Below are 24,903 nucleotides of genomic sequence, written 5' to 3' on the forward strand. Positions count from 1 at the left end.
GCCCAAAGTTAACTTCCCTCTGCATATAATGCAGGTCCCACAAGAGGAGGATGTTAATATCTTGGGTGATTCATGCAGATGGAAGCAGTCATGAGGAACAACAGAGCTGTGGAAGTTCTTGCAGACAAATAGACAGTCGTATGCATCACAAGACAGGATGCTAAGGGACAAATCAGCTCAGAAACGTTGACTCTCTGTCACTTCTGCTTGGAGGAAATGAATGGCAGAAAAGGGGATTGATAAAAGGTGCTTATTTAAAATACTATGTGGGTGGAGGGAGGTGGGGGAGATGAGGGGTGAGCGTTTAACTGAAAATAAGAGATCTGGGGTTCTAGTCTTCCCCACGTCCCTGACCTAATGTGTAACACTGAAAAAGTCACATTCTCTCTGTGCTTGTTTTCTTATCTGTAAAATCAGGCTACACCTATCTTACAATACCTGACGGCTTCTAAAGTGCTGTGTTGATTTCTGCTGCATAGTTATTTTTGAATGAGAAGCCTATAAGAATAGGACTTTTAAAACATAATTTCCCTTCATCAATAATATTCATCAATAATATGGAAAAAAAATCATACCTACCTGACAGGATTGCTGTGAAGGTCAAATTGGAAAATATATGTGGAGCACTTAGCAGAATGTCTGGGATGTTTATATATTACCAATATACAATGTTCCTATACCTTGAAATCTTGAAATCACAGAGTGTGATCCTAACAATGTGTAATAATCAAATAAAAAATTAAAATGATATATCTTTATTTTTTTTTAATTTTATTTATTTGAGAGAGAGAGTGTGTATGTGTGCAGGTGCGTGGGGTGGGGGCGAGGAACAGGGAGGAGGGAGAGGGATAAGCTAGAGCCCTATACCAGCTCAATCCCAGGACCCCGAGATCGTGACCTGAGCTCAACCCAAGAGTGTGGCACTTAACTGACTGAGCTACTCAGGCACCCCAAAATGATCTCTCTTTAAAATACACTACCATAGGAGGAGAAAAAAGTAAACAAATGTAGAAACAAAATTAAAATCTCTGGGTATTGGAATTATGAATGTTTTTGGTTCATCCTTTTATTTGAGAGATAACCTGGCTTTTCTTGATGTTGAATCCCAGCTCTGACACCAACTGTGTGACTTTAGACAAGTTTTACAACCTCTCTGTAAATGGAAGTGTGAAACTACTTCCTTATTAAGAAGTGAGCTTATAATTGTAAAGCACATTTTAAGCACTAAGTATTTATTAATAAAGATATTTTCCAAATCTGTAATAATGGACACGTGCAGTCCTACAGTGGAATGGACTTTCTTTTATAAAGCTATGATATTACCCCTAGTTTAGTAATTTAGTAAGTTTTTACGAAGCACTTTATGTAAACTGACTGACAGTCACAATAACTCTGTGAGGTGGGTACCATTATCAGCAGAGGGGACAAGCACTAGAAGGCAACTGTCCTAGTCTCCCCAGTCTCACCAAGACACAGGGGTGGAAACTTGCCCATCCTTATGGGCCTCCCCTACTTTCCTGGCCTCGGCAGATAGAACACCACGAATCCCCTTTACCCAAGGGCTGTGAGCTGCTCTGAATGAACAGGGATAAAACTGGACTAGTCTCCCCTTTTCACCTTTTTCTCTTTCTGGCACCTGCTTAAAGATCCAGTCCACGTGCTCCCCTTGCTTGTCCTCTTCTCAAGACTAACTCTCCTTTTAGGTTCTCATGTGGGGCAAGGGATGGGCTGATGGTCCAAAGACTCTGTTTGAGTCCTGGCTCTATCTTAAATTCCATGAAACGTTGCAGAAGCGACTTCTTTACAGTTTCAACCTTACATTTAAATCTCAGTCCTCTCAGCATTCCTGAGAATTTTTGTCAAAGCGAGCAAGAAAGACCCATTAAGATGTTGAATGCATGTTGTCTGGGAAAAGTTAAGGGAGGAGGACGGTTAAAATTCTGGCATTCGCTCTAGACCCTTGTGCTCGACAGGAGAGCCAAGATCACTTGGAACTTGCCACCTCTCCACCATCTCCCATCCTGCTCCGTGGTGCTCTTATAGACCAAGAGAGGGGAAGGCACTTCTGAGGGTAAAAAAAAAGTTCTAAAATTCAAGGTAGAGTTTTTGACTCTTGATTTCCTGTAGTTGGATGCAATGATTTGCATTAGGTAGAGTCCCCAACGATTTTTCACCTCAATAAAAGCCAGCGGGAGGATTTTTCAGGGTGTTCTGTGTATTTTCTGCTATCAAGGAATAAGAAGAGAGAAAGAGAAGTCATCTACAGAATTATGTTTGTGTGTTTTCACTTACTCTTACTATCCAGAATAATCCCAATTTGAAAGTGTTCAGCCAGAGGACTATCAAACGTAATAATAAAATGCTTGCAACATTTCTTCTTGGCTTTTTCAGAAATTGCCCATTCTGACACTATTTAGAGCAATATTAGTGTTTTCAGAAAAATGCTACTAGGTGGCATGCACATAATTTGGCCTACCACTTTAAAAATTACTCTAACTTATAGCATAAGATCTCTTAAATTTATGGCATGATTTTTTTTCTAAAGGAATGAATAAAAAGGCTCACTGGAAAGCTACAAATTTATTTTTACCCTAAGCATTTTAAACTTGAGAAAGAAAAGGAATGCATTTGTTATTTCGACCTTTTACTGACCTATTTGCCTCGCAGGTTGCATTAGTAATTCCTAACATCTACTAAAATTGCTAGTAGTTATGTGTATGAAGAAACCATTTGTCAGCTATTTATTTTTCCTGATTCTCTATGAAGCAGACGTTCTAATTTTTGGGTTCAAAATATTAGCATCAGTTGGAGTAACTGTTTTCAGTATCACCAAGTAAATGTCCACTCAGTATAAAAAGAAGATTGGCTACCTTTTATTGAACAACTCACCAGCTGTTCTACTGGAAAGAGTTGCATGTAAGAAGTGTTGTTTGTAAAATCACAACTTTGTAATGTAGATATTATTATTATTCCCACTTTACAGATAAGAAAATGAAGATGCTTGTTTGAGATCACACAGCTAGCAAGTTACAGAGCCTACATTAAAGAACAAATAGTGTTCTTTCCAATTCACCAGAAGTTACCAATTCATCTTCTAATCGAATACAGATCTCTGCAGACAAATATGATTGATTTGGGAGTTTCTGATTTTTAATTGATTCTGCTTGTAAGTTTCTATAGTTAGAGAAAGTCAGCAGAGTAGACAGAAATAATTTGGGCTTTGAAATCTAGTAGACCTGAGAACAAACCCAGCTCTACCACTGGCAGGTACACAGCTTTGGAGAAGTTACTTAATTTCTATAACATTACCTCATAAAGTTGGGAAGATTAAGCAAGGTAAATCTCCTAAGGACTGAACACATGCACCTGGTATGGGCTTAATAAATGGTATATCTCTTCAGTCTATTTTTTAAAAGAACATGCATTTTAAACTGCCTGGAAATATAAATATTCAAAAGTAGTTGTTCCAAGACTTGCTAATGCCACCATTACTATATTTCTTTTGTTTTGCTCCTTATCGGCAGGGACATAAACCATGTTCTTACAGAGGATTTGCAGGATTTATAAGAGGAGCTGCTTCCCCTGATGCATGGGGGAAAAAGGAGCTTTTTTTTTTTTTTTTTTAACCACCAGAAAAATAAAGGCTACTTTCTTTCTTCAGATGCACAAGGTTTCTATTATGTGAAAGCAAATTGAATGCAGGTCCGACAAGATTTGGCACGGGGTCTAATAGCAAATGAAACAGAACTGGGATTCAATGTGATTTATCACAGTAATTTTTATACATATCAAAATGGAAAACTTTTTTGGTGCTGGAATGAAAAGGCGAATCGGCTGTCCCATTAAGGATCAGTCAGTACTTTTCATGGGTCATTCGAACTGAACCAAAGGGATAATAACAGGACTTGAAATGCTGATGTCTGTAGCTGTAAACAAAATCTGGCCAACACCCCTAAACATAATGGGATTAGGCAGTCGTTGCTTTGAATGGTGGACAATGTCACTTTTCTACAAGATCATGGAGAACTGAGTTTAGCAGTTCTGGGAAGAAGTGACAGTTAATTTAACCTGAGGAGTTCATGAGAGGGAAAGCTGAGCAGAGCTGAAAAGCGTGCAGACCAAGACTAAAGAGCTGTCTGTAGGGGGTGTTCTCCAAGGAGAAGTCACTGGTCTTCCCCTCATGGAAAAGCCCATGGAAAACCTGTCATGGGCAGAATGTTCTTTTTTGGTTTTTTCCCGCTATACTTTGTGGCCAATTTGCAATGTCTTGCTGGATGGGGCTTTTAATCTTCTCCATTCCATACCTTTTGTCCTAATTAAGTTTTGTAATGGCGTCATTCTCATGTATACGCCACTGGAATAGTCTTTCACTGCAGCTGCAGACTTTAGGAAACTTGGTGACACTTGGAAGTGAAATCTATCTGCATTCTCCCTGGGTTTCTATGTATTTGCACACTGTCTCCGAAGCTGCATAAACACGGTATTACGCAGGCCAGCAGCTCTGTCAGAATGATGATGATACATAACTCTTCCAAATGACTTACAGCTTCTAGAGGACTTGTCATACAAGCGAAGAGGAGGGAGAATATTTTACTGGGTGCATACGATATGTGGGGTTCTATGCTAAGCGTTTCATTCAAACACCATTGTCTAGAAGATACTTGCATCCACATTTTTCAGTTGAGAAAACTAAGGTTCAGAGAGGTTCGGCAATCTGTTCAAACCACACAGCTGATAAATGGTAAATTCTGGGCTAGAACCTATGTCTTTGTAATCTAAACACAGAATGCTACAGGAAGATAAAATTAGAAAGGAGTGACAAATATATAGGATATTGAAGTCCAGCTAAGAAATTTAGACTTCAGTATTTATTTTATAGGTGAAAGAAAATTATTCAAGGTCATGAGCAAGGAAATGTCATGAGTCTTTGTTGTTCTCTCAATCCAACTTGGGGTACCTTTCCTTTTAGTTATTCTGCTCATCACTATCTGCATTCCCTCCATTCATTTGTACTCTTCCATCCCATGAGGAAGATTCTCATATTAACTCCATCTAATAGATGAGAACATGAAGGCTTAGAGAGGTAAAGGCAATTGCCCAAGGCCAGAGCCAGGCAGAGATAGGATTAAAACTCAGGTGTCTCTGGACTCACTTTTTTTTTTTAAGATTTTATTTATTCATTTGAGAGAGAGAGACAGAGATAGAGACAGCGATAGCGACAGCCAGCACAAGCCAGCAGAGCCAGCATGAGAGGGAGAGGGAAGAGAGGGAGGAGAGGGTAGAAGGGGTGGAGGGGAAGGAGGGGGAGAAGCAGATTCCCCTGCTGAGCAGGGAGCCCAAAGCCCCTGCAGGTCTCAATCTCAGGACCCTGGGATCATGACCTGAGCCAAAGGCAGAGGCTTAACTGACTGAGCCATGGCACCCCTTCTGGGCTCGCTCTTAATTGCAGTACATAGCTCCATGTATCCACGTACATAAATATGTATGGTAATAAGTATTTGAATACGTAAGGTCATATAAAATTTCAGCTTCCTGTAAACCCCACTGTTAAAAAGATTTCCAAACACTATACATTGCAGGTGGAGAATATGCAAAACGCCGTAATGAGCTATAAACATGAGGAAAACAGCAAAAACTAAGGAATACAGATAACCTCTGCAATAACCAAGCTGAAGTCATGGGATGCTGGAGGTTATCAGGCTCTCTCACAAATATCTTGAAAGGAGTGTCTCCATGTGGTTGCTGACTAGTCATCATTTTTCTAAGCTAATATCACTGCTGTGTGGAATGTCATAAAGTTTAGGAACAAAGAAAATAATTCTAGAATCCTCTACCGGGAAAAAAAAATGTACACTCAAGGAGAAGTGGATTTTTTTTCCACTTGTTTTTGCTTTATCATGGCACATTAACTTGATGAAAATTTCCCTTGTAAATATGAGGAATTGTTTTGACCCTCTGTACTTGTATGTTTATTTTGATGGTTCTAAATTTAGCGAAGCATTATTGTCATCATTGATCCTAGAGAATTATTCACCTGTTAGTGAGTCAATAGCTGCATGGGTTTATGGTATCATGAGGGATATTGACTGTCAAGTTTATTTACAGTAATTGATGGTTTTTTAATTGTTCTCTGTTCCTGTTCCTAAAATAACTAAGCAGTGATGATCACTTCAGTGGATAAAGAAAAGACTCATAAGTCAGAGAGGAAAGAGCTTCAGGTCGTGTGTACTCAAGGAGAAACAGGACATGCCTAGCGAGCCCCTGGAATTATCCAAACCCCGGCAAAAGCCCAAGCAGCCCTCAGGAGCCAATCAGACTGCTCCGTCCCATGAGCTGTCCCTGCCTTTCCTGTGTGAAGTGGTTTCCCCCTCCTCTATGTCTCCATCCTGACTTTGCCTCTACCGCCTTTCACGACAGATGAACTTTTTACCTTACCTCATTGTCTGACACAGCCAGTCGTTCAATAAGTATGTCCGATTACCTAATTCATGCATGAGGCTGCTTCTGCTGGTACGCCGTGAGCTCCTTGAGTATAGGGACAGTGTGTGTTTACGGACTTTGCATTCCCAGAGCCTTGCTTTTGCCTGGACCTTCCCATGTGTTCAGAAGAAATTTGCCAAGAGGCAGTATAGGCAATGGTAAGACTTTGAGTCAGCCTCTGTTCAAATCCTGGCTCTGCTGTTGACTTGCCCTATAACCTTGGGCAAATTTCTAATTTCTCCATGCCTCACTTTCCTCATCTGTAAAATGGGATAGCAGAGAACTTACAAGTAGTTGTGAGAACTAAAGGAGTTTCTACATGTAAAGTGCTTTAAACAGAGGACTATTAAGACTATTAGTCATGGTAATTAGCAGTAGCTGCAGTAACAAGCAAGCCTCCATCTCTTTGGCCCAATAAAACAGAAGATAATTTCTCCAGTGCAGATGGTATATGCCAGCTGGCTGTTCTCCAGGTAATAATTCTGTGCTCTAAACCCTCCTATCATGTAATGCCATGATCTTTAACTCATGGTATCCAAGATCCCACGGAAGGGGAAAAAAGAGGATAATTATAACTGGAATGGTTTCTTGAGGGCTAGACCTTGTGATGACATGTGTCACTCTCCCCAGAACAAGTCTGAAGGTCCTACCTAGATGTCGATGGACTGGCCAACAAAGCCTTCATTATGTGCACTGGCATGGAGTGAACCAGGTTAGTGAAGGCATAGCATTCTCTCTGCCACTGGAAAGAGTTCAGTAGATGCTAGACATTATTTAAAAAAGCCAAAACCCTAAAATCATACAAATAGATGTATATAGCTAGGGAGTTTCGTTTCAATTGGTTAAGGACCACTGTTGCCATTTTAAATTCAGTTGTTTTCTGCGTCTCTCCCTGTACGATCCTGACACCAGTCTGCTGTACTTGATGCTATCAGCTCATCTGGGACCTTTAAGCCAGGGGTCACAAAGTCCTACTGAGGCAAGGCAAGTGCCATAAATGAACGGCACAGCAGAGGCGGGGGAGGACCACAGGGCCCCGGGGAGAAGCCCCTGGTCCGCCAGTCATTTGGACAGCGGTTAGCAAGAACACCACCGAGCTTCCCCTGTCCTCCAATTTCTCAAGAAAAGCCAGAATCAGGATTTTAATGTGAAATCTCTCAATTTTAAAATGTTGGCAACTACATTCGATGTTTTTAAAACATTGGGTGGGCAAAATACAGTTTGCCAGCGAAAGAACAGCCCTTTCTAAGAAAAGTGAAGGTAATAGGTGAAGCATATTACTTTAAAGTAATCTGTTAGGATGATATGTTGATGACAGTTAAGGCAGATGGAAAGATGCTCAAGAAAGTAGTGTGAGAACAAGACCAAGAGATGCATAAAGAAAGTAGTCAAAGGGTAGAAGCTGTTTTTGTTTTTGTTTTTGCATGGAAGCTGGGGTTTTTTTATTATGATGATGATGTTATGTTAGTCACCATACAGTGCTTCATTAGATTTTGATGTAATTTTCCATGATTCATTGTTTGCGCAGAACATCCAGTGCTCTTCACAACACGTGCCCTCCTTAATACCCATCACCGGGCTAACCCATCCCCCAACGCCTTCCCCTCTGAAACCCTCAATATGTTTCCCGGAGTCCATAGTCTTTCATGTTTTGTCTCCCCCTCTGATTCCCCCCTTCATTTTCCCCTTTCTTTTCCTAATGTCCTCCATGCTATTCCTTATATCACATATAAGTGAAACCATATGATAATTGTCTTTCTCTGCTTGACTTATTTCACTTCTCATAATCCCCTCCAGTTCCATCCATGTCGATGCAAATGGTGGGCATTCATCCTTTCCAATGGTTGAGTAATATTCCATTGTGTATATGGACCACATCTTCTTCTTTTTTTTTATGTTATGTTAGTCACCATACAGTACATGCTTGGTTTTTGGTGTAGTGTTCTATGATTCATTATTTGCGTATAACACCCAGTGCTCCATGCAATACATGCCCTCCTTAATAAGCATCGCCGGCCTATCCCAATCCCCCACCCCCTTGCCTCTGAAGCCCTCAGTTTGTTTCCCAGAGTCCATAGTGTCTCATGGTTCATTCCCCCTTCTGTTTACTCCCCCTTCATTCTTCCCTTCCTTCTCCTACCAATCTCCCTGCTATTTCTTATGTTCCACAAATGAGTGAAACCATATGATAATTGTCTTTCTCTGCTTGACTTATTTCACTTTGCATAATCTCCTCCAGTCCCATTCATGTTGATGCAAATGGTTGGGTAATCGTTCTTTCTGATGGCTGAGTAATATTCCATTGTATATATGGACCACATCTTCTTTATCCATTTGTCTGTAGAAGGGCATCTCAAAGCTGGTTTTAAGTGACTACTCCCTCACCAGCCCAGAGTATGGGCCTCATTCTGCAAATCCTGAGTGTGTTCTCCCTAATATTAGGATATGGCCTCTTTGATAGGATGGTGGGTAAGTGTATGGACTCTGGAACCAGTCTACCTAGATTTAAAGCCCAATGTTACAACTTAACAGGCTGTTAACCCAGTTCCCCCATTTCTAAACTGAGGATACTATCGGTATCCATCTCAAGGCTTATTTAGCGGTTTCCATGAGCTAATAAGTATAATATACTTAGAACATATCTCATATGTAGTAAGTGTTCAGTAAGTGCTAGCCATTACTTTTCTTATCATTATTACTTTGGGTATGTGGGCTGAATTTGATCTGTGTGTCCCTCAGTTTGCAATTTCTGCTTATTAAACCATGGCAACTGAGATTCAAATCACAAAGCACTTCACATGTGATAAAACCAAGCATTACAGCATAGCCCCTGCTTCCTGGGAAATGTCTAGCATCTCTTGCTTTGCCTTGCCTTACCTTTGCTCTTTGCTTCCTACTCCATTTCTGCTTCTACCTGGCTCTTGACCTCTGTGGTTATATCACCAATTTTCAACTCTGTTCTTGCTTTTTGCATTGACAATGTTATTTTTCTTGGTTTGAACTTAATTTCCCCTAGATAAGGCTTACCACTCACCGTGACTTCTCATTCCCTTTGTCTACTACTATTCTTTATTGGCCTGGCCAGCTAAAACTCCCAGAAGAAACAAAGCTTAGAGAAGTTAAGCAATTTGACCAACCAGGATCAGAACCAGGTCCTAGGATTACAGTCAGGGATCCCCAAATTTCAGCCATTCTGCACCCAATCTTTATTTTGCTGAAGCAGAAATTTGAGTCTCAGGTGATTTTGAAGTTAGCTTATGAAAACAAACCACTTAACTAGGAAGTCAGCCTAATCCCAGGATTATATCTCAACAGGTCTTTGCTGTTCTCAGCTCATTTTTGAAGTGTGCAAAATTCTCATGAGGTAATAGAACCTTTTCTCTTTATGACAAATGGCCATACAGTGAAGGATCTAATTTTAGTGAAAGCAAAAAACGCAGGTAGTTAGCTATAAGCAATAAAAATTAGTGCATCTCAACAAAATTAAGAGGACATTTATAAAACTCTGAAGATTTCGTTCAACAATGAATGACCATCAATGGTCTACACACAGATCTCAGGTTCTACGCACAGTCACGAAATGATGGCTGGCCAGCTAAATCTGATGATTTGGGAGAGGAGGGAACATATTGTTAAAAGCATTTGTATGCTCATAAATACAACGTGGGTTCTCCAGTTGGCCTGAGCTATCAGCTCTCTTTTCTGGAGTTGGGGCTCTCTGGCCTGTTATATAGAATAAATGAGTATGAAGACTTAAGTTTCTATACATAACATTTTTTATTCCTTCTTAGAAATGCTTATTAATTTTGCTACCTTATGGTTTAAACAGCACATAATAGCCCCTTGAAATATTCCAACAAAATGCCTCTTTTCCACAAATCTATAAACTCATTTTAAAAAGTCATGACCCTGAAAGAATGTTCTCTGAGAATCAATGAAATATCTTGTCAGTTCAGATCTAGGCTTACTGCATATGTTTACCCAGCAGATGCCAGACAGTGGTAAGAACTTTCACACACATTTCATTTATTCTTCACAACAATCCAATGTGCTTTAATAATACCATTCCCATTTTACACTCTTGGAAACTTTGGTGCAAAGAGGATTAGTTATTTGCCCAATATCACACCACTGGGAAATGGTAGATTGGGAATTCAGACTTAAATTTACTGCCCTTCATCATTTCATGCTGCCTATCATGGATATGACTCAGCCCTTGGAGATAATTTCCAAAAGGAAAAAAGGAGCCTAGAAAGGCATCCATCCATTAAAAATGATTCCATTGTCCCTCTATGTACCTTGCCCTGACTGTGATGGAGGAGAGCATCAGTTGTTTGAAATATTCAATAACAATTCCTTGGATGGTAGTTCTAATTTTATCTTCTTGTGGACCCTGTTTCTTCAGGCAATGAATAATTTGCATGGCAAGTTTACTTCTGAGCAAGACATTAGAGTTGAAACCAAGGACACTTAGAATAGTTTTATAGGAAAGCTCAGTTTCAGAACTGCATTAAAACTTGCTAAAAATTCTACATTGATGGCTCGCTATTGATTATATACTTAACCTTTTTATAAGTTTTCAAGTGTCTATTAAATCCTACTTCAACACAATAACCATTTATAGTTCTATAATGATAATGGCAAGACAATGACTTTTTAAAGCTCATTTGAAACTGTATTTTTATTCCTAGTAATAACCTTTGCCATTCCTTGGCCATTCTCGCTGCAAGTTTCTAAGAATATTAAAACAATGGGAGAGCCAGGACCCAGGTTTTAATCTCATGTCATCAGACTGTTCCATCCACTATCCTTCTTGGCGCAGTCAACTAATAACCCTTCATCCATTTTCCCTAATAATTTGAGGGTTTTCACACCTATCTCACTGTCACTTTCTCCAGCACTAATTTATCACAGTTCTTGCTGAGTTCTGTAGATCAGAGCCTTGCCACGTAGTAAATATTTTAGGCTTTGTGGACCAAGACACAAAAACAAGAATATTATGTAGGTACTTATATAACAAAGCAGAAAACTCCTGCCCCATTCCACCCACCCTATTTACCTAAGTCTGTCATCATCGTCAGTTTCGCCCTCTGCGCCAGTGGCCCAGATCTCAGAACACTCCTTCCTCCTGGAAAGCCCAGGCATTTCAGTTTGGGCAGCTGGCCAGAGGTGATTCTACCACTAGGTACCCTGCATTTGCCAAGCATGAGTCTTGAGCAGCAGTGAAGTATGACCACCAAGCTGGATGGATTGGCACTGGGAGAGGAGGTAGGCACAGAGCAGGAAAGCACCAGTTCATCTCCATGGCTCACAATACTAGCCAGATCCAGCTGTGCTAGGGGCCATACGAAACCGTGCAGTGGGCCAGAATGGGCCAGATTGGGCCATGGTTTGCTGACCCTTGATGTAGATTATCATCCCAATACATTGGTCCTCAATCTCTGGACCTCTTTTCTTCTGATGATCTTGTCCTCACTCCACCTTTGACATTCATTCCCATGGTAATGTCTTCTCATCACCAAAAATTGCAACCACTCCCCAGAAATTCAATTTTAAGTTCCCCCTCTGTTATACCACCTATCTTTCAGTGCATTCCCTCTACCCTCCAACTGCAACAATCCTTCAACCCATCAGCTTGGACAATCCAAAGGTCCTTACTTTCTTTTCACTGTATTTTAGTGTCTTCAGGTTTTTCCAGTCTGGCTTTCCCCTTTCACACAGCTCTAACTCTCTTGCCATGTTCTGACTTCATCATCACACCTGGCACAACCCCAGCCCTGCCTGAGTACCATTCTCTGCATGCTCCATACCGCACATACACACACAGCTGAACAGAGCTAAAGAGAAACACAATCATACTGGCTGATTTCACTTTAAATTCATAACCTCTCCCCCCAAGTGGCCTTAGGGCTGTCTGGCAGCCCCATGTTCTTTCACTCTCCTCGGTTACTATTACGTGCCTCCTTCCCTTTCCTCCAAGTTCTAATATCTGCTCATTCTCAGTTGATAAACATGCTTCCTACTTTACTGAAAAAAAAATCAGAAGATATAATTCCCACAAGCTCACACCACTACAACTATCCACCCACTCACATATGTGCTCAGAAAATTTCTTTTGTCTCCTGAGTATGCTCTGCCCATGTTTCTCTCTAAGGCCAGACCATCCACTTGTGCATGAAATCCTGTCTACTTTACCTACTCAAAAACATCACTCCAGAAATTAGTTTCTCTGCTGCATCATCAACTTTTTCTCTTTACTGAGTCATTCTTGCAAATGTACAAGAATGCTGTCATTTTTCTTGGTTTCAGAAAGACCTCTTAACTCCACAAGTCCTAAAGCTACTTCCCCACTTCTCTGTCCATATTGATTTGTATCAATGCTTATTGGTAGTTTCTGGCTCCAATTTCCTCTCTTTCTAGTCTGCCTTCAACCCATTCAAATAAGGCTTCACTTCCTGCACTCCACCAAAACTATTCTAGTCCAGGTCATTGGCTTCCAGATTGTTGAAGCCAAAGAGCCCAGTGAATATTACTCACCTTAGTTCCTCATCTTAATTGACCTTCCAGCAGCATTTGGTATAATTGATCATTCTGTCCTACTTGAAACTCTTTCTTCACTTATGTTCCAGCAGACTACACCTTCCCAGCTTCCTCCCACCTCGCTAATGTCTTTCTTACTCTTTATTGGTTCCTCATCTACCCAACCTCTAAACTCATAAGTGTCCAGGAGTCCTTAGACCATTTCTCCACCTGTACTCGCTCTTTTGAAGATCTTATCAGACTTATGACTTTAAATACTATCTTTACACCAACAACATCCAAAGCTATATCTCTACTATAGACCTCTTCCTTGACTTTAGACACATAAAACCAATTTTCTATTCATTCTCTTCTTGGGTTTCTAAAATGTGTCTCACATTTAATACTTGCAGGGGTCTTTCAATTCTAACAATAGTTATCTGGGTACCTTGATAAATTCTATTGCTGAAAAATAGCTAAAAGTCCTGAATTTAAATTTTTCTTAAAAATAATATCAAGGGGCGCCTGGATGGCACAGTGGGTTCAACGTCCCACTCTTGGTTTTGGCTGAGGTCACGATCTCAGGATCCTGAGATCCAGCCCCGCCTCAGGCTCCATGCTCAGCAGAGTCTATTTAGGCCTCTCCCTCTCCCTCTGCCCTCCCCCCCCAATGCTCTCCCATGCTCTCTCTCTTAAATAAATAAGTAAATAAATAAATTGTTTTTAAAAAGTATCAATAATCAGATAACAAACTAAATTCAAAGACTGACATAAGCAGTATTTCTGAAAAATTAACAGAGCACTGAAACTTTATTTAATGTTGAGGTACTTTGCCCAGTAGAATAACTATAAAGTACAATATTAATAGTTGATATAGTGTATGGGAAAGTTAAAAACAAAAACAAAAACCTAGGCCTACCCAAGATGAAAAATTAAAAGGTAATCATTTCTCCATAAAACTGAAACCCCAAAAGACTACATCATCACTTTATAGATGATATATCACCATATATATTAATATATGGATTATATATAGTAGTGTAAATACTCTAACTTTGTTCTTGGCTGTCCTAGGTTCTCTGCATTTCATATAAAGTTTAGGATCCACTTGTCAGTTTCTACCCCCCAAAATAACTAACCTGCTAGATTTTAATTGGGATTCCATTGAATCTATAGGACAACTTGAGGACAGTTGCCTCTTAGAAATATTGTTATCCATAAACATAGTATAATTCTGCATCTATTTAAACATCTTTAATGTTTCTCAGCTATGTGCTTAATTTTCAAGTTTTCAGTGTAGAAGTTTTAAATCTCTTTTGGTAAATGTATTCTTAAGTATTAGATACTTTCAAAATTTAATGTAAATGATAATTTTTAGATTATTTTAATTTTGTATTGCTCTAATATAAAAATGTAATTGATTTTTGTATATTGATCTTTTATCCAGTAATCTTGCTAAATTCACTAGTTCTTGTAATTTGTTTGAACATTCCTTTGGATTTTCTGATCACATTTGCTCTTAACTTTAGTAATCCTACTAATTTGGCATTAGTCCTATGAAGAGTTCATCTGTACTCCAGTTTTTACTCTTGGTTTGCTGGGGAGAAATGAGAGTAATGTGAGATAACAATGTAGTTGAAGAGCAACACAACAGACAAAAGATTATTCTAGGTGAGGTCACTTTTTCCACTTTTTCTCATTTCTCATTTAGAATCCACTTCGAGGTTTGAAATCTTCTGGCATATTTAAAAAGTAGAATTTCCCAATACCAACTCTGGAAATTATTCTGAAAATCTCCTTCATCTATCTTTTCCCTCTACTGTCTATTATGCTTGCATTCTGAGGACTAGCAGATTAAACCACATCTTCTATCAAACTTCTCTTTCTTTCACAAAATCAGGAATTACCTAGATGGCAATGAGGATATGTTAAAAGACAAAAGTTATAAGATGATTTTCAGGTCTCCCTGAAGAAAAACATAGAGAAGTGAAAAAAAGTCCAAGCTTTGGCATCCCAAGACTAAGGATCAAATCTTGTCTCTTCCACTCACTAGATGAGTGACCTGGACTAGAATGCCTTTGTAAATTTCATTTTCTGCATCTCATAATGGAGATATTAGTTGCCTCCTCTCAGGGATGCTGTGAAAGTTCAATAAGACAACACATATAAAGCACCTAGCCCAGGGTTTTGTATGCCAGAGACATTCAGTAAGTACTAGTTCTATTGCCAGCCCTATTGTTTTGAGATATATCACACTTAACCTTTTCCAAGAAAACTTGAAATGTGAGTCATTGGAAGTTCATTTGAGATCTTATTAAGTATATTTCATTTTTTGCTATTTTTAAACTGTAACCACACCTCAAAATGTTATTAATTTCAGGAGAATTTAAAATTTGAATAATTTGCTATCACCTCAAAGAAAAGTGGTGATAGCAGCCGCTATAAATTCACATCATTCCGCTTCTGTTAGATCCGGGTACTTTACTGCACCCTAAATAGCTCCTTCCTATTCCTTGTAGCAGTTCTTTCAGACTGTCTCCATTCTTCTCAAGGCCTTAAAAACATCCCAGTCACATAACTCTCAGCAGATCTGAAAAAATAAAATCTATCAGCCATGAAATTCATGTAGAACTCCTCCATCCCCACTTCATTATATCTGTGGCTCTTTACTTTTTCTGGCTTATTTTTCCTTCTCATTGCAAGAATATTTCCCTCCTTCTTTCTAAGAAAATCCCTTCAATTGTATTCTTTACCTTCTCTTCTTTATCTCCCCACAAACTTACTCAATCATTTATTTCTTCCGTATTTCACACTCGATTTCTTCATCTGAACAGGCTCTTCCCCCCTGTCTTGCAAACAGACTGAGATTTTGGCCTTTGCCTAATTTCCCATTCTACATTAGCTCTTTGGTATTCTTTCATACTCTGGCCACTCTCTTCTTCTGGTAACTCTCAAATTCTCAGCTCTGGCTATGACTTCATTCATGAGCTCAAGATCAGTATTTCCTACTACTGCCCACTTGACATTTTTACCCAGCTATTCCACCCTAATTCAAATTCAAATAGGCCAAAATGGAATGTTATATTCTTCCATCCATTCACCCTCATTTGGGCTTGAGTCTAAGGAATACGAGGCCCTTTGTGCTGGGCTAGTGGACAAGGGAGGAATTGGAACTGGGAGTCCTAGAACTATTGAAGTAAACTCAACTATCAGGCCCATCCAAATGTGAAAGGAGAAACAGCACTGGAATGGCATAGACAAGAAAAACTAATATAGTGGGAACAGGAGTCAACAGGCTAGAACAATGTGGGAGTTAGGCAGGTGGGAATGTGTTGCTCCTGAGTCATCCTCCTGGTTGGAAATGCAGTTCCCGTCAATGGTTGAGGGTAAAAGGGAAGAGTTCAAAGTAATAAAAAGCTGGCAAAATGTTATAGACTTTCAGTGCCCAGTTCAACAAAAAGGTTGGAGCTTAGGGTAATTTTCCTTGGTCCAATGATAGAATTGGGTGCAAGGTAAAAAGTAAGACTGGTCCAGCAATTCTACTTCTGGGGATATATATCTGAAGGAAATAAAAACACTATCTCAAAGAAATAGCTTTATCTCCATTGCAGCAGTATTCACAATAGCCAAGAAATAGAAATAACCTTACTGTCTGATGATAGATGAATGGATATGTGGTATATGTGGATATACAATGGAATAATATCCAGCCATTAAAAAGAAGGAAATACTGACATTTGCAACAACACAGATGACTCTTGAAGGTATTATGCTTAGTGAAATAAGTCAGACAGACAGAAAGAAAAATACTGCATGGGCTCACTTATATGTGGAATCTAAAAAATCTAATAGAAACAGAGAGTTGAATGGTGGTTACCAGGCCCTGGGGTGTCAGAGAAAATGAGATGTTGATCAAAGAGTACAAACTTCTAGTTACAGGATATATAAGTTCTGGGGTTCTAATGCACAGCATGGTGACTATAGTTAACAATATTGTGTTGTATATTTGAAATTTGCTAAGAGAATAGATCTTAAATATTTTCACCACAAAAAAAAAAATAAAGTAACTATATGAGGTGATGAACGTGTCAACTAACCTCACTGTGGTGATCATTTCACAACACACACGTATCAAGTCATCATGCTGTACACTTTAACCTTACAAAATGTTTTCCGTCAATTATACCTTGATAAACCTGGGGGGAAGGGGAAAGGAAGGTTGGGCTTGAATCATAAAGGGAAAAAATACAATAGCTATGGATGAAATTTCCTTGGATGCCAGCCTTATGAAGTCCAGACTAATTGAGCCAAATGTATTCTCTCAACAGATCTTTCTTGAGCACTTACTGTATGCAGAGAATTATAAGCTAGGGTCTGGGAATGTAATTGTGAATAAAAAGAAATTGACTACACACAGTCCTTTCCCTCATAGACAGTCTGGAGAAAGTTATAAAATAATGAAGAGCTAATTACAATATGGAGGTGGGGGTAAGATGCCAAGCTGGGGAGTGTAGTTCATTGAGGAGCCCCTAACCGAGAGTTACAGAATCAGTAAACAAGTGGTGAACATGTGTCAGGTTAGCTGCTAGCCCAGTGTCTTTGATCCCTTTTTGAATCCTCGGGAAATTTTCAGCCTTATGTATCCCTCTTCCCTAAGATGGGACCCAGAAAACCTGCTACCCCAGCCTCTTTTATAACGAAGGCACAGGTGTGTTCCCTGGGCTACACTGATCAGACTCATCTCTGAGAGGTTGTGATTTAGATCTGAGAAAGGTGAATACAAAGTCCCCCCCCCCCAAAGAACCATTTGGCCTTCAAGGCACCTAAGCCTTAGCAGGTACACCGGCTGGAAAATCAGATTCCTGAATCAAGTTTAGCATCGCTGCTGGCAGCAGCTGCAGACCCAGTCAAGTCAGGTTCCAAAGTCAAGCCAACGCTCCAAAATGTTACGAGCCACGTAATAATCTTTTCTACTTAAAGGCAGATTTGGTTTCTACCACTTGCAACTAAAAACAAAACAAACAAACAAAAACCTAACCCTGACAAATATACAAGGCTTCCCAGGGGAAGGGATATCTAAACTGAATGTGAAAGACGATGAGGCTGCCTTGTGATATATATTATGAAAGTTGTTAAAATAGTAAATCTGAAGAGTTCTCATTTATAAGAAGCTTTTTTTTTCTTTTTTTAAAATCATATCTTACAAGACGATGGTGGAGGTTAACTAACCTTATCGTGGTAATCATTTTGGAATATAGGTAAGTCAGAACATTGTGCTGTACGCCTGAAACTCATTCAGTGCTGTCTATCAATCATATCTCAAGAAAACTGGGAAGCAAGAGGAATGAGGGTTAGCTAGGGAGTGAGGAGGAAGGGTGTTTGCAGCTGAAGGAATAAAGCCCAGGGAAGAGAGAAAGAGAATATGGGATTTTTAAGGGACTGAAGAAGTTCGGTGTCATGGGAGATGGTGAGTCGTGAGAAATAAGACTGAACCGGTTAGCAGGGGTCCAGCCATGGAGGATCTCACATACCAGGTGAAGAAGCCCTTTAGCAAAACTGACTCAGCAGATGAGCAGGAAATGGGGTTATGGTTGTAGACCTCAACAGCAAGCACTAAGTGGCTGGGACCGACTTCACCATCCTCCTAGTCCTGTTCATTGCCTCCAGGAATGATGTTTTCCCCAAAGCTCCTTGGCCAAGGCTGAGTCTTATTACCTTCATCTCCAAAGAAGACATTGCAAAAAAGAGAAAATCCAGAGCAAGGTATCTATCACAAAATCTTTTCCAACATAGAGCAGAAAACCACCTATGAGAATTTCAGCCAGCAAGGTGTCCAGCAGATGGACTTTCAACCCAGCATAAAAGTATTAAGAAAAACTTTGAATCATGTCATTTCCTCAATATCTGTTTCAGTGGTTTTGCCTGGGGAACCATATTCATTTTTCGTCTACCACACCTGCAGACCCACTGTCTATTCCCAACACAGTGAGCCTGAACAGCACCAACCACAAGTGTCTATTTGTGACTTGAATACTAAACACTGTCACAAATGCAGCCCCACTAACCTCAATGGTACTTGAGGACTTTAGATCAGTGTGTTCTCAGGATATTAATAGATATTCTTACAAAACGGTTCTAAGATCAAATAATATTGAGAAACACTTATTGAAGCAGAGTTTATATGCTGAGAGAATGTTTAATGTACACCAAACCCCCCAAGACAGAGCAAGGACATGCAGCATGTTCCAAATTCATTTGATTCTTACCTTGCCTGGGTCAGGATAGGTGACCCACAGAACCCATCCTTATGTCATTCTTTCTCTTTAATATGAGCTGTAAGTCATGTAATGCTGAGTCTCAGAGCAGTTCTTACCTGAAGAGAAAAAAACTAACCAAAAAACATAACTCAGGTCATAGCACTTAACCTGTAGCTTCCTACCTCACTCCAATGTTGTTTTCCTTTTTATGAGAAAGACCTAACTCCACCTATCTAATATTTTCCTTTTCCCTGAGGTTTTTTATTTCCTTTGTTTTTATTAGTTACTTTTTCCCTGTGGTGTTGCTCTCCCTCTGTCTTGGGGAAAAAGTTCCTTCATTAAGTTCCCCTAGAAAATCTACACTTCGCAGCATCCAATCAGATTTTCACATTCTAATTTGGGTCGCCCACATCTTCCAATTAAGATACACACCCTCAAATATAAATGAAGCCAGGACCTTGAGGGGCCAGGGGAGGTTTCTTAATGAGGTCATCTGTTTTAAAAGGCAGACACTATGAATCAAAACTAAAGCTTGAGGACCAAAGATCAATTATAAATCAACGTGGGGTGGGCAGTAAATCGAGAAATCTCAGACCCTGAATATGCTTCGGATCTGCAGCTTGAATGAAAAAGCTACTTCCTGATTCTGCCTGTCCCAGCATAAGGAAAGGAATCAGATTCCGCTTGTTGCCTGAGATCGTCAGACCCTAAACAGACATAAAGACATTGCAGGGCCTTCCACAATTGCCTACACCAGCAGTTCTCGGACTTTAACTAGCATCACAATCCCCCTAGCACCCAGATTGCTGGGCCCTACCCCAAAAATTTCAGATTCAGTAGCTCAAGCATTTCTATCATGTTCCTAGGTGATATTGACAATGAGGACCACACTTTGAAAATCAGTCCTAGACAGTGGCGCAAAGCCCCTGCTGACAAGCCACTTGCTCTTTTTCTCTTCTCTTTTTTTTAAACAGGTGAGAGGCTTGATAGCAAATGTTAGAGAGCGGACATTGGGGTCAGAGAGATGCTGGCTTCATTCCCAGATATGCCACTCACTATCTGAGCTCCTGAAACCATTTATTTATTCTAGGTACCCCAATTATCCCATGTGCACAATGAGGGGAGAGTAGCCCCCACCACATAAGCTGTTGTGAAGACTGAGAGGACAAAGCTCTCCACAGAGGCTCTGGCTCACAGTAAAGCACTCAATAAATGGTGACCACACGAGTATTGTTTTGTCGATTTTCAAAAAACCCTGGTGATATCCTGCCCCTAACTCCAAGTACTAAGCAAATAGAGTCTGGGTGTTTTAGCATTTATCAAAAACCCCATGGACATCTGAAATCACCAGTCCTGCAGGATGCAAACCAGAATTATTATAGAGCTCATCCCCAAAGACCCGAGGTGGTGGTGGTTGTTTTCAGATTCTTTTTTGACAGAGGAACATATTCTCCAATCTCTTTTGCCTTCAGATGGTTTCCACCCACAGGAGTTGGATTTTGGGGCCTCAGTAAAAAAATTCCAGAAGGGTTTCCTTACCCTTTACTAATTGTAAAACAAGTAATGAGTCCTATATTCCTTGGGTATCTTCAGGTCTCAGTGTAAATACAGATCCTCAGGTTCCCTCTCCCTGGTCTACTCCATTCCCTCAGAGGCTTTGTTAGAAATCCCTGCCGTGTGCCTACACGGAGCCTTGCACCCTTACCTCTTGATATTTTAGACAGTTGTAATCATTTCAAGCATTATTTGTAATCATTTGCTTAAAGTTTGTTTGCTCTCATCTAACACACTTTTCAAGAGAGAATTATGTCTACTAAGTTCCCCACTGTACCCCCTAGAATAGAACCTGGCAGGTAGAAAGCCCATAGTCAATATTTGACCAAATTCCCAAGAAGTGTGAGCAGCAGAGTGAGAAAGGCAACTTATTTTATGCGTGTGTGCCTGTTCTAATCAGCAAACTTCAGGGGTATATTGGACAAAGAAAAACAAGGTGTAACTCTTCCAACGTGCTTTTGATGATTGGGTATTGGAATTTCCCACTAAACTAAGGACTTTATTAATCCAGTTTGATAGCCCAAATCAAGGACCTTTAATACAGGAATTTCTCTTTTATTTCTTCTTTATTAGAAAGAATTGGGCTTTTGAGTATTATACACATTAGAAAGTCAAATAGTGGAAAGGCCTCTACATAGTACTTGGCAAATTCATTCAACTGAGTTTTGGTTTTTTGTTTTTGGGGGTTTTTTCTGCTGAAAACACTGGCCTTTTTCTTTATTACTTTGCTTGGTATATTCCTTCCAATATGGATATAAATGTAAATGCATTTCTGTGCCTTTGCTTTTCTTTTCTCATTTTAAATTACCTCTCCACTTCACCATAAATTGTATATTTGGAGCTCCATTTGTGGCCAAAATGCAATTGTTTAATTGTGCAATATGTAATTTGTAATATAATTATGTTGGCCAAATTATTTCCTGGGCTGCTCAATTACTGTGATTACATTTGTTAAGTTTACAAGCCACATGCTGTTATTCTCCTTTCCCTCTGGCTGGTAAATAGTTTTATTTTGCTTTTAGTTCTTGGGTTCAGGGCTTCAAGTGGGTGTCATAAGGGGGAGTGAAATTTGATATCTTGTTTTCTACCATTACAGCCCCACTTCTGTTAATGAAGATGGAAGCTGAAGCTGAAAACCACAAACGACTTTTACTATTATGCATCCACTCAACACTTAGAAGGAGAGATTGATGATAGCACATTTCAAATTCATCTTCCAGAACATTCCATCTCATATGGGGAAAATGGCTAACATTTATTGAGTGTTTTCTAGGCACCAGGCACTAGACTAAGCACTTTAAATACATTTAAATGTTCATCTTTGGAACAAACTTGTGAGGTCAATGCCATGATTCTCACTGTGTCTTAGCCTAGGTTCCCCAAAAAGCAGAACCAATGATGAGGGCTGGTGTGCAGGCAGTTTAATTTGGGAAGCAAACAAGGAAAAGGAGAGAGGATTAGAGAGAGTGAAACAGGGAGTATGAAGCCAACCCAGTGGTGTATTATCTGGATGATTTATTCAGCGGGCAACTGGGGTTCTAACCGGTGAGGGAGGCTCAAAAGAGCTGTGCAGAAAACGTCCTAGAATTATCTGTCTGAGACTCTGTGGAGGGAAATATTTTCTTCCTGGATTCTGTCCCTCTGGGTCGAGTTGTCCTGTAGGGTATTGGCATCCTATCACTTCCAGGGCGCCAATGCCTGAGAGCAGTGAGTCCTGCGGGAGCCCCATGTGACCGCAGCAGAGAAGCTCTGGGGCAAACTGTAAGCTTGGCCTGGGGCAGTCAATGCGTTTGCCTCTAGAGTAAGATGGTAGGCAAGACGGACCGGGGCACCAGAGGTGTTCTATACACACTGTTCTTCTTTCTTCCTTTTTAAATTTTTTAAAAGATTTATTTATTTATTTTTAGAGAAAGAGAGCATGAGCGGAGGGGATGGGCAGAGGGAGAGGGAGAGAGAGAATCCTGAGCAGACTCCCCACTGACACAGGGCTTGATCCCACAACCCTGAGATTGTGACCTGAACCGAAATCAAGAGTCAGAGGCTTAACTGACTGGACCAACCAGGGGCCTCTTTCTTTCTTTCTTTCCTTTCTTTTTTTCTTTCTTCTTTCTTTTTCATACTTCAAAAATCTTTCATTAAAATTTTTATAATTCACCAACACTTTTTTACAGTTTTATTGAGGAATAAGTAATTCACAAAAAGAAACCACTCATATTTAATGTATATAATTTGAGAACTTCGGATACATGCCTGACGCCATGATATCATCACCACAATCAATATAATAAACATATCCATCACCTCGAATGTTCCCTGTGTCCCTTTGCTTTTTTCTTGTTTTTGTCTAAGAACACTTAAGATCTACCCTCTTAACAAATTTTTGAGTGCACATCACCATATTTTTAACTATAGACACCACGCTGCACAGCAGATCTCTGAACTTATTCATCTTGTGTGACTGTAATTTTATACCTATTGAACAACTCCCCATTCCATCCCACATCTTTCTGCTGGCAACCGCCATTCTATTTTCTGCTTCTATCATTTTGACTCTTATAGATACCTCATATAATTAGAATCATGAAGTATTTGTCTTTCTGTAACTGACTTATTTCACTTAGCATATCTTCAATATCCGTTCGTGTTGTTGCAAATGAACCATTCTTACATCCTAGGGATAAATCCCACTTGATCATGGTGTATGATCCTTTTAATATGCTGCTGAATTCAATTTGCATGTATTTTGTTGAGGAGTTTTGCATCTATGCTCATCAGGGAAATTGGTCTATAATTTTCTTTTCCTGTACTGTTTTGGCCTGCCTTTGGTGTCATACTCTTTTCAAATAAGAAAACTGAGGCCTCAGAGAGGTTGCTCAAGGATGTAGATAGAGCTATTATCTGGCCGAGCTCACAGTCTTGTACTCAAGATTTCAGCCTGTATTAGTTTCCTAGGGCTTCTGTAACAAATCATCACAAACCAAGTGGTTTAAAACAACAGAAATTTGTTCTGTCACAGTTCTGAAGTATTGAAGTCTGAAATCAAGGTGCCAGCATGGACATGCTTTCTCTGAAGCCTCCAGGGAAGCATTCTCTCATTGTTAATAGTGACTGCTGTACTCCTTGGCATCCCATGGTTTTTTGGAAGCTTCATTCCAATTTCTGCCTCCATCTTCACATGATCATCGTCCCCTTATGTCTGTGTCCAAATTCCCGTCTTACTATAAAGACACCAGTCTCATTAGATATAGAAACTACCCTAATCCAGTATGACCTCATCTTAAGTTGATGACACATGCTTGGACATTGATTAAATTATTTGGAACTATTTCCAAAGAAGGCCTATTTATAGATTGTAAGTAGACATATCCCTTTAGGGGGATATTATTCAACCCAGTACACAAGCCCAGCTCATCTCCTTTGAAAATGTTCTTTTTAATTTTTTAAAATATTTTTAAAATAGATTTTTCAATAGTTGAACATTGGAAATGTCTGAATACCCATTTCCTAGAGGAGTCATGTGTTTATTGTTCTCTTTTAAAGAAGGTTTTGTGTTTTATCTGCCTCCAAATTTCTCAGATATCTCTCCAAAAAGATGAGAGCTTACCAGCCGATCAGAAATCTTTGTAACAGACCATGTTTTAGTGTTAATCCAGTCCCAGCCAGAGTTCACCTTGAACCCACAGCTGTTGCAAGGGTGGTTGAAGCCACTACTTAGGACAGATGGGCAGGCATTGGAGAAATGCCCAGACCCTTACATTGGATTCATCAATTTGAGCAAATTATTTTTTGTTAGGTTCTGGTAAGTTTGGCTGCTTTAAGAAATTGACAGGAGTTCCACTAGCATTGTTAATCATGTCAGATTTGATCATGTTGAGTCTGACCAAGTTTCTATCCTGGTTGAATGAAATAGATCAGTATTAAAGATATTTTATGCAGCTATGATTATATATTGTCTCTTGGCCCTTGCATACTTATATTTAATATACTCCTGTTGAGATAGTACGGACAATACCTCTGTTGAGACATTATTATTCCAATCATATCAGGAAACTGAAACTTCAAAATGACAAGATATGTATACAAGGTCACAGTC

The sequence above is a fragment of the Ailuropoda melanoleuca genome, chromosome 15, assembly GCF_002007445.2.
Source record: "Ailuropoda melanoleuca isolate Jingjing chromosome 15, ASM200744v2, whole genome shotgun sequence".
Taxonomy (NCBI): domain Eukaryota; kingdom Metazoa; phylum Chordata; class Mammalia; order Carnivora; family Ursidae; genus Ailuropoda; species Ailuropoda melanoleuca.